The 11385-nt window shown below is 38.5% G+C and overlaps 1 pseudogene; it reads right to left on the bottom strand.

The window, feature by feature from the left end:
* Positions 1-307: 307 nt before the first annotated feature.
* Positions 308-11385, bottom strand: part of LOC103554761 (ferritin heavy chain-like) — a 30170-nt pseudogene continuing 19092 nt past the window's right edge.

The raw sequence follows: 11385 nt of genomic DNA, 5'->3' as shown, positions 1-11385 counted from the left end.
TCAACCTTCTCTGATGAAACATCTTAAAAATCCTGAATATAACATTAAAAGTAAAATTTCAGCACTAATAAGCTCTCAGGAAAGTAAGAAATTCTCAGGTCAGTCACCGATAAAGAATAGCAATTTAACTTTTTTTTGGGGGGGGGGGGAGTCACCAAGTTACTTTATTTGAAGGAATGGTACAAATGAAAGAATTTAAGTAGATGTTTTGGTACAACTTACAGAAAAGATAAATGTAACCCTAACATTCATGCGCTGCCTGGTGACCAGGGAAGTCCTCTCATGGCTATGGGAAACATCCTAAGGCTCAGTTCTTCCCATCATTGTCTTCCAGGGTGTGCTTGTCAAAGAGATACCCTGCCATGCCAGATTCTGGGGGCCCCATAATGGAAAAGTTGGTTATAGTGGTCATCCAATTCTTTGAAGAATTTTGTCTGCTTATTTAAGTAATGACTCTCAATGAAGGCACACAAATGGGGGCTATTTTCGTCAGTGGCCAGTTTGTGAGTACAGTCCCAGTAGTGACTGATTCATGCTTTTTCCCAAGTGTAACACACACTCTGTTGCATTCAGCCCATTCTCCCAGTCATCGTGATCTGGTTTCTTGATATCCTGAAGGAATGGCCACCTCGTTGGTTCTGCAGCTTTATCCGTTTCTCAGCATGTTTCCTCGTCTTATGAGATTGGTGAAGAAAGCATTTGGCAGAGTTCTTCAAAGCCACATCATCTCAAAGTAGTAAGACATGGACAGGAAGATGTAGGAAGCATAGAGCTCCAGGTTGATCTGGCAGTTGATGGCGGCCTCTGAGTCAAGGTGGTAGTCCTGGCATACCTGTGAGGGGGACGTGGTCCTCATAGCATGTGGCTGAGGAGAGGTGGTGGCGGTGGTGGAGGCTGGGGTAGTCTGAGGGAGCTGTGAAGAGGCGATGAAAGGTTGGCTCTGAGCGCCAGGCAGGGTGGGGGATGAGAGCCCGTTCAGTCCAAGCACTGTTGAGGCAGGAAACTGCGGGACTCTTGGTGAAGAGCTAACAAATGAATTCAGTAAAGTTGTAGGACACGAAATCAATGCACAAAATTCTGCGCTATTTCTTCATACTAATAATGAACTATCAGAAAGAGCAATTAAGAAAACAATCCTATTTACAAATTCATCAAAAATAATAAAATACATAGGAATAAACTTAACTAAGGAGGTGAAAGACCTGTATGTTGAAAAGTACAAGGCATTACTGAAATTGAAAACATAAATAAATGGAAAGATATTCTGTGCTTATGGATTGCAAGAATTAATATTGTTAAAATGTCTATACTACCTGAAGCAATGTACAGATTCAATGTGATCTCTATCAAAATTCCAATAGTACCTTTTACAGAAATGGAACAAACTGGTCTAACATTTGTATGGAACCATAAAAGACACCAAATAGCCAAAAAAAATCTTCAAAAAGAAGAACAAAGCTGGAGGCATCGTGCTTCCTGGTTTAAAATTATATTACAAAGCTATAGTAATTAAAACAGTATGGTATTGGCATAAAAACAGACACATAGATCAATGGAACAGAATAGAGAGCCCAGAAATAAGCCCATTTATATACGGTCAATTAATTTACAACAAAGGAGCCAAGATTATACAATGGGGAAAGGACAGTCTCTTCAATAAATGGCGTTGGGAAAATTGGACAGCCACACACAAAAGAATGAACCTGGACCACTGTCTTGCACCATACACAAAAGTTAACTCAATGGATTAAAGACTTGCACATAAGACCTGAAACCGTAAAACTCCTAAAAGAAAACATAGGTGGTAAGCTCCTTAATATAGGTCTTGGCAATGATTTTTTTTAATCTGACACCAAAAGAGAAAGCAAAATATAAACAAGTGGAACTACGTCAAACTGAAAAGCTTCTGCACAGAAAAGGAAATCATCAACAAAATGAAAAGGCAACCTACTGAAAGAGAGAAAATAATTGCAAATCTATATCTGATAAGGGGCTAATATCCAAAGTATACAAAGATTTCATACAACAATAGCAAAAAATCAAACAATCTGATTAAAAAATGGGCAGAAGTTCTGAACAGACATTTCTCCAAAGAAGAAATACACATACATGGCCAATAGGTATATGAAAAGATGCTCAATATCATTAATCATCAGGGAAGTGCAAATCAAAACTACCATGAGATGTCACCTCACACCTGTTTGAATGGCTATTATCAAAAAGACATGAAATAAGTGTTGGTGAGGATGTGGAGAAAGGGGAACTCTTGTACACTATTAATGGGAATGTAAATTTGTACAATCCTTGTGGAAATCAGTATGGAAGTTCCTCAAAAAATTAAAAATAGAACTACCACATGATGCAGCAATTCCACTTCAGGGTATTTATCCAAAGAAAATGAAATCACTAATTTGAAGAGATATCTGCACCCCCATGTTCATTTAAGCATTATTTATAATAGCCAAGATATGGAAACAACCCAAGTGTTCATCAATGGATAAAGAAATTGTGGCATATATATATATATAGATATATAATAAATAGATAAATAGATATAGATATAGACATTGGAGTATTATTGAGCCATAAAAGGAATGAAATATTGCCATTTGTGATGACACAGATGGACTTTGAGGGCATTATGCAAAGTGAAATAAGTCAGGCAGAGAAAGACAAATACTGTATGATCTCTCATAAGTGGAATCTAAAAAAGAAACAAAAACAAGTTTATAGATGTAGAGAACACACTGGTAGTTATAAGAGAAGGGCGGGTAGGAGGGAGGTGGGAGAAATGAGTAAACTTTTTTTTTAGTTTAAATGTATTGAATATGATTTTTTAAAATAAATAAATTTGAAGCATTAATAAACTCTTGGGAAAGTAAGAAATTCTCAGCTCAGGCACTGATAAAGAATGGCAACTCATGGGGCCGGCCCATGGCCTAGTAGTCAAAGTTCCACCTGCTCCACTTCGGCAGCCCAGGTTTATGGGTTCAGATCCTGGGTGTGGACCTACTCCAATTATCAGCCATGCTGTGCAGGCATCTCACATACAAAGTGGAGGAAGGGTGGCATGGCTGTTAGCTCAGGGCTAATCTGCCTTAAGGGGAAAAAAAAAAGAGGAAGATTGGCAACGGATGTTAGATCGGGGAATCTTCCTCACACACACAAAAGAATGGCAATTCAAAGAACTAAGTAAAGCTTTGCAGGTGGAATTCACTCTAAGGACAATCACCAAACTATAGGAATTTGAGTTCAGGTTTTCATGGACTCATGGAATGAAGGAGAGAGGAAGCAAAGCCCAAGGCCTGCCAAAAGCAAGGAGTCAATAGATTTCTCTGTTCAAGTTAGGGCCTCGAGTGTATAAGGACCTCTTTAGTATAAGGATGATGTAGAACCAAAAACAAAGGTAATAAAATCTCTTTTGGTGGATTGAAAGATTGTCTTGAACCTTGAGAATGGATTCCAAATGAAAAATGACCAGCAAGAATTGAGAACCATAACAGCCCTGACTCAGGTTTGCAATCTATAATCTCACCATCTGATTCAAAAGAAACCCAGTCACATCTTTAAATTACAGTGGTCCTGTATTGGCAGCACTTGGCAAAAGCAAATTCAAATTGCCTCTGTAGTACTCACCTTTATCCAAGGCCTCAAATAATTCCCATGAATAAAACTCCAAGGATAATAGGCTCATGAAAAGAAAGAAAGACAATAAACTAAATTCACAAGGAAACAAAGTAACATAAATAAGAACCAGCATGAAATAGCAGACATTGTCTTACAAAAACAGATAATTAAATAACCAGATACAGATCATAAAATAACTGTTTAATATGCTTAAAGAAATAAAAGATGAGCTTGAAAATATGTATAGAAAAAAAAAGGAACTAGAATCAATGGCCAGATTAAAAATAGTTTAAATGAAACAATTGGGTTCAGCAGCATATTAGAGAGAGAAGAATAGAGAATCAGTAAAGTAGAAGATGGATCTGAAGAAATTATCTCAAGCCAGTATGGAGAGATGACATGGAATGTACAAAAGAGAAGCAAAGGGACATGGATAGTGGAGTAAGAAAATCTAACATACATCTCAGAGTTCCAAGAGGAGAAAAGGGAGGGATAGAAGCAATATTGGAATGAATTTCGGCTAAGAATTTTTTAGTACAAATAAGAGACCAATCCACATTTCTAAGAAGCCCAACAAATCACAAGTAGGATAAACAAGAAGAACTTGGATAAATTATAGTGAAACTACAGGACAATAAAGAAAAAGAGAACATCTTAAAAGCAGACAAGCAGAAATATTAGAAACATTCAAAGAAGTGAAACAAGGGGAGCCAGTTTCTCAGGAATGACAATAGAAATCAGGATGACGTAGTCAATGTACTGAAAGACAATAACTGCAACCTAGAATTCTAAACCCATTAGAATTATCTCTGAAAAACAAGAGTGGAACAAAGATGTTTTCAGACAAATGGAACCTGAAAGTTTTTACCAGCAATTGCCCTATACGAAAAAATTCTTAAGGGTGTATTTAAGGTAGAAGGAAATTCCTCCCAGATATAACTGCAAACAGCAATTGGAAGCAAAGAGAGTAATAAAAATGTGACTAAATATAAACAGACACTGACTATAAAACATAAAAAAATACTGGGGATTCAAAAAATAAAGGCAGAATATATGATAATGACAGCATTAACGCCCACCCTAATCACCTTATTTTAACTTAATCACCTCTTTAAAGGCCCTGTCTCCAAGTACAGTCATATTCTGAGGTACTGGGTGTTAGGGTTTCAACATACGAATTTTAGGGGGACACAGTTCAGTGCATAGAAGAAGCCTACAAAGGAAGCAGTCCTGGGTAAGGCTGGAGGACAAGGGGTCAGGGAAGGATGTCGCCAAGAAAAAAAAAGAGATTATTGGATGTATTTGCTATTGAGAGGTAATTGACTCTTCCATGGGAGAGTTTGGGAAGAAAGAATAATAGATACATAATTTTTAAACAAATCATGAAACAATTATTAATTCCAGGGAACCAAAATGTACAAAATACAAGAAACTGCATAGTTCAGCTGTGAACTATATTTAAATAGTTATAGCAATGCTGTATAATGATTTCATGAAAAATCCAGTGATATAACTATATTGGGAGGATGGAGAGGAATGCTGGGAAATTGGGCAGTGGTACAAGACACAAGTTTTTATCTTCCAAAGTAGAAAGTCAATAGACATTTAAAATGGAAAATTTGAGGACTAACGTATGAATGTTATTTAGAAACATGAAGGCATATAACGGGAGAAACAATGACAAGATTTGAAAATGATATCCTTTGGGGATCAGGATTGAGTTGATAGGAAGTGGCAGGAGAGGGGTTGTGTATATATGTTACTCAGATAAAATACATTTAATGTGGATTGTTAGAAGAGTACAACATTGTTTTATTTCAGATTATAGAATTAATGCATGTTCATTGCAGAAAATTTGAAAAATACGGAGGTGCCAAGAGAAAATACTTCACTGTTAACCTGATTATCTCAACACATGCTGCACCTGATACTGAGCAACAGCTTGATCTGCTCACTGCAAGATAAAAGGCCAAGCAGGTGGTGGTAGAGAAAGAACTTTAATAAGCGATAAGCTAGCATATTGGAAGATGGTGGACTATCGTTCTAAAAAATCCATCTTAAAGGGAACCGATTTGGAAATGACTTCTATAAGGCAAATGGGGTTAGGGAAGGGGCTAAGGAGTGTCAGGTGATGGATGACTGCAGCAAGTTGGGTGCCTCTCCATGGCGGATCTGCTGAATGCAACATTCCTGAGGAATCTAAGTAAACCTCAGTTACTTCTTTATCTGGGACAGAAGGAACAATTTGGGCAGAGGACATAAATTTTCTGCTAACAAGTTATTCTTTCTACCGGTTACAGATTAGCTTGCCTACATGCAGTTCTAAGCGTTTGTCTAAAACACATTGTGAGAATAAGCCAGGGAGGGGAGCATGTGGCCTTGGGGGCTGAAGTTCTAAGAGTCCTTTGCGCAGCGGTGAGTGTCTTTCATATTTCTTAAGACGTGAGAAGCTCACTATTGGTCACGTTAGCTTCTCAATGCTCCTGCGTGATGCTTAGTCAGGCGGAGGGCTGTCAGCAAGTTAGTCTCCAATCAGTGGCCCTCCTGCTGTTCTGCAAGGCAAGCTCAGGAATTTTGATTCCTTTGTTTCCCATGTTAACCTTGTGGGTACAGGCAGAGTTTCATCCTAATCCAGGGAAACTTTAACTCATTTGTCCTCGGTTTCACACCTGCTGTTTTATAATCTTATTAGTTAAAAGCATATGAAAATTTTCCCGTGACAATCCTTTCTATATTTAAAAAAAATTAAAATGTGAAAGGAAATCCAAAGAAGGTGATCACTAATTCTCCATGGAAATGAGAGGAAGATTCCACAAAAGAAGTAACATTTGAACTGGGTCTCAAAATATTAGAAGTAACAAAATAATTGAGCTCTTACTATGGGTCAGACAGCTAAATGCTTTACATGCATCATACCATTTAATTCTCATAATAAATCTGAAAGATAGCTACTGTTATCAATCTCAGTTTTACATAGTTGGAAATTAAGGCTTAGTGAGGTTTTTGCTCAAGGTCATTTGTCTAATGTATGGCAGTGTGAGAATTTTAAATACCATGACCACATGGTAAAGAGTGCCCTACATGTTGCTCTACAATGGGCCAGATGCCCAGTCTCCCTGCCTCCAAGGCCTGTGTCATTAACCTCTTCACCATACGTAGGAATTGGCTAAGTGAAGAAACGGAGGAGGATACTAAAGACAGAAGGAACCATACATTTATTAGTATAGAAGCATGAAGACTTAAGGCCTGGATTTGAGACAAACTTTTTTTCTGTGTGGAAATCATGCTATTTGTAGAAAGAGGTTTGGTTGAAGAGGTTAATTGGGGCCACAACAAAACACCTTGATAAGCACAGACTTCTATCAGCAGGTTCTGCTTGTCAAACAGGGACATCCATATGCCCGACCATCAGCAAGAAAGGAGGCTTATGAAAGCACAACATAAACAGGGCTCAGTTTTGACTTGTTAGTAAGTCATTTAAAACACTAATTTCATATGAAAACAAATGCAAATATATCATGGAGTAGAATGCAAAACTTATATGAATTCTTAAGTTAAAGCTGAAGACTTCAAAGATTCTTTTGCTTTTGGCAGGCTCCTATGACAAGCTCCTAGATCTCAAGGGTTTGAGTTTGATTCTCTCTCATTAGGAGTCTTTAGTGGAAAGTTTTTAAGGAATACTCTATGGAAAATATAAATCTAATTGAGAATGACATGGTTGATCAGATTACTTAAAACGTTATTTATCCCTAAGGAAGTATCATAACATATAACCATAATAATAAAAGAAATGCAATCATAGTTTTTCTTCCTTTTACTGACTCTAAACTGGAAATATATTAACCTGCATCAATGGTAGTGTTGATTTAGGAAGAATGTCAGCGAGTCAGAAGCCATAGCCTAAATTGAGAAATAAAAATCCCTAAATCTGTATTACTGCCATATACTGATCTGACTCAGAAAATTTCTTGACACTCAGTCTGTCTTCCCACTACCAAAATAATCAGTTCACCTGGAGACAAGAGTTATTTGGAGAACTTTAGACAAAACCATCAGTAGATTGAATGTATCTCTTTTCAAATAGAAACTCAGAAACTGATGCAAACCGCACCTTACAAAATGGAGAAAATAGGTGTCTGCTGTAGTTAGCTTTGTAGAGGGAAAAGATGAGATTAAAACCTAGCAGCTTCGAAATGCAATGTGGTGTCCCAGATTGGATTTTGGAACAGAAAAAGGACAGTAGTGAAAAAACTGGTGAAATTCAAACATAGCCTGGAATTTAAGTAATAGTAATTTACCAATGTTGGCTTCTTCGTTTTGACAAATGTACCGTGATAACACATAATTAACATTAGGGAAAAGTGGGTGAAGGATATATGGGAATTTCCTGTGCTGTCTTTGCAACATTTCTGTAAATCAAAATTATTCCAAAATAAAACATTAAAAATATTTAAAAACCATTAACTTCAATATTATGAATTGATGCCAAGTCCACAAAGAATTCTTAAAACTGTTGTAAGGCATGCTTAGGGCTTCCAAAATTTTCACCGTGTTGTTAGATTAGCTTATTCAGAATGCATTGTTCGTTCATCATTAACAACTTTGTTATATTTATTAGAATTTTAATCTAGTTCCATCTGGATATTCAAGTCAGATCTCCATTTTTAAATCTCCATTCATCTATGCTTGGCAGTTAAAAATGTTTAAGATCTATGACTGTCTCCCGTCTGTGCTACAGACAGTAGGTTTGCATCCCTCTCTGCTGGCATAAAACGTGTAATTATGTGTGGAAAGTAAAAGTGGGGAGAGGTGCTCTCTGCCTTGTGACTGTTTAGCTTCAATAGTTTCTGCTTGTAAATCACTCGAGACCTGGACCACAGAACATTCTCAGAGAATTCAGCTTGGTTAGTATCCAGACTGGAACCTCCTAGGGCATACAAAAGCAAGGCTCTTTGAGGACTGGGTGATGCTAAGTGGGACGCCCTGAGTAATCCCTCTGAAGACCCCTGCACCTAAAAGAGCCATTGCTCCAGCTGGTCTCCCTTGTCTTATCTGGCTGTTTCAAATAATTCTTCTTCCTAGATGTCCCCAGATTCCTAGATTTGGACACAACTCTTTTTTAGAGAAGTGACTGCTTAATCATCACTTCTTTATCCTCTTTCTATGCTCCTTGAACTCACGTTTTCTAGTTCCCTGAATTCTCCATGGTGATTGGACTCTCAGAACACCTGTTCTAATGCATTTGCTGGAGAATTGCAGTTTCACCAAACATGCATAGCCCTCCCCTGCCACACACACAATTACCATCTGTGGGAAAAGCTGGGGGCATTCCAGTTGTTCCCTCAAATTCCAAGAGGGAAAGTCATTGACAGGTAAGAGGGTTCCAGGACCTGTAGTGAACAAGAAAGACAATTAGCCAGAGCAGGCGGAAAATCAACATCTCTGCCAGAGAGAAGCCAATGACCATTTCTGTTTAGAAGCCTTTGCAAATAGCATAATAATTATATTATTGAAGTCTCAGATTGCTCATCAATACAATGGAATAAACATCACCTATGTCCCAGAGCTATTTTGAAGATTTAAAAAAACTGTAGCATTTAGTGGTACAGATACACCATAAGTCCTAAGTACTCAGTAAATGGTAGTTATTTTTCATGTTTTTATTTTTATTGTGTCAGAATGATATTTTAAAATATTAACTGATTTATCTTTCAATCAATCTTGTGCCCTATAACTTATCCATTACTCGTTCATGTGGATCATATCCTCCAGTACATCAAGGAAGGAAAGTTCTAATCAACTTAGAGAAAAGTGCTTTGAGTTTCTAAAGTCTAAGTCCTGTAGAAAGGTGGAACACAGAAAATACAAGAAGTCTCAGAGCTCTGCATTGCGCTGTGATTAGATAGCATCCTGAGGCAGGAAGGTTGGGGAAACTTTAAGGAAAAGCTAGAGGAAAAGTTGGGTCCTTGATACAGGGGAATTTTTATGCTGCCTTCCGGACACAGTCAAATGAGGGAGAACTATGGAAATCACAAACAGGTAAACACCAATTTTCCAATGACTGGTCCACAAAAAGCTCTTTAAGCTCAGAACTGAAAGAAGAAAAGGAGACAACTACGACAGGTTGTAGAGAGGGGGTGGGATAGTGAAGGAAGCATCCTAGGCAGAGAATTCCGGATAGACAAAGACGGGTGAGAAAATACTGGTATTTCTGAGGGACTACAAGTAGGTCATTGTGATTGCAGCCTGGTGAGAAAGGGTAGAGCAACGCAAAGAAAGGCTAGAGAAGAAAAAGAACATGGGACCTCACAAGTCCCTGTGGTCAGAATGAGGAACTTAGACATCAGAGCAATGGAAGCTATAGAGTGACATGACTTTAACACACTTTAGAGGATCACACTAACTGCTGTGTGGGAAGGGGCTGGAAGGGGCAGGAACCAAAGCAGGGAACTGGTTAGAAGTCCATTGGGACAGTCCACATAAAAGACTGCTTTGGGGCAATGGAGACAAAAGTAATTGAACATCTTGAGAGATATGTTGGAGGCTGTGGTAGGCTGAATAATCCACCCCACCCCCAAAGGTGTCCATACCTTAATTTCCAGAATTTTTGAATATGTGATGTTACACGGCAGAAGGGACTTTGCAGATGTATTAAGGTTATGTGGCTTCACATGAGAAGATTATCTTCGATTATCCAAGGGGACTCCAATCTAATCACATGAGCCTTTAAAAGGAGAAGTCTTAAAACTCCAGCTGGAAGCTAAAGAGGACTTTAGAAACATGTGGTATAAAGAGAAAGATAGTCAAAGACTGAGAATGATTTGACAGCCTATTACTGGCTCCACAGCACAGCACAGGCGTTGCCTAAACTGAGGGGTCTAACACAGCTCACAGGGTCCCCAGGGCCCTGATGTGGGCAGGTGCAGCAGCATGTCTCCTGTGTGCCCAATAGCGTCTTGGAAATGGTAAAGGGTCAGAGAAAGCCCCGGTGAGTTTTTTATTCTCCGACGGCTAAGGAGTATCAGAAGGATCCTGCGATCTACAAAGAGGAATAGAAGTTTGGTTGAAAGAATGATGAATCCCAGAGGCCATGCTGCCTCCACCCCACTGCCTTGTCACTGTGTGACAACACAGATACAGCCCTGGGGGAAGAATTTGAGGAGATTACGAGTTTCCTTGGAAGAACTGAAATGAAATATAAATTCAGCTTAGATGTAGAAAAATAAAATAAAGGTACATTTCTTGCAGATGTGAATTTCTGGACTGTCATTCATACTCATATAGTTAAACCACTGTCATCATCACTAGCATTGCCACCACAGTCATCATTATCATCATCGTAGAAGATTGAGAGGCAAATCTGGAGTCTAGAGAGTAAAACAGGGTAGAAAGAGGTGAAGATGTGCGGTGGAAAGGGAAAGCTATGGAAGCGCATTTTATTCTGTGTCTGGCGTATGTTGCCAGGGGATGAGGGGGCCAGGGGAAGATCACTAGGTTGTTCTTACTCAGAGGCAAGTGCTGGGCAATGACACTACAGAGGCTCATCCTGCGCACACAGGCGTGGCCTCCATGCCCTACTTCCTAATCTATTCCTTTGTTATCCGTTCTCCAGTAATTGCTTATTCATTGACTTTTTCTGTAATTATGTTTTTTCAATTTGTTCATCAGCTTTTCTGATTACTAAACAACATGCTTTAAATTTGGCAAGCTAGCTGACTGTGATGAATGATTATACATGCACATATTTATTTTCTTTCT

The sequence above is a fragment of the Equus przewalskii genome, chromosome 6, assembly GCF_037783145.1.
Source record: "Equus przewalskii isolate Varuska chromosome 6, EquPr2, whole genome shotgun sequence".
NCBI classification, from domain to species: domain Eukaryota; kingdom Metazoa; phylum Chordata; class Mammalia; order Perissodactyla; family Equidae; genus Equus; species Equus przewalskii.
This window is presented reverse-complemented; position numbering and strand designations above follow the sequence as displayed.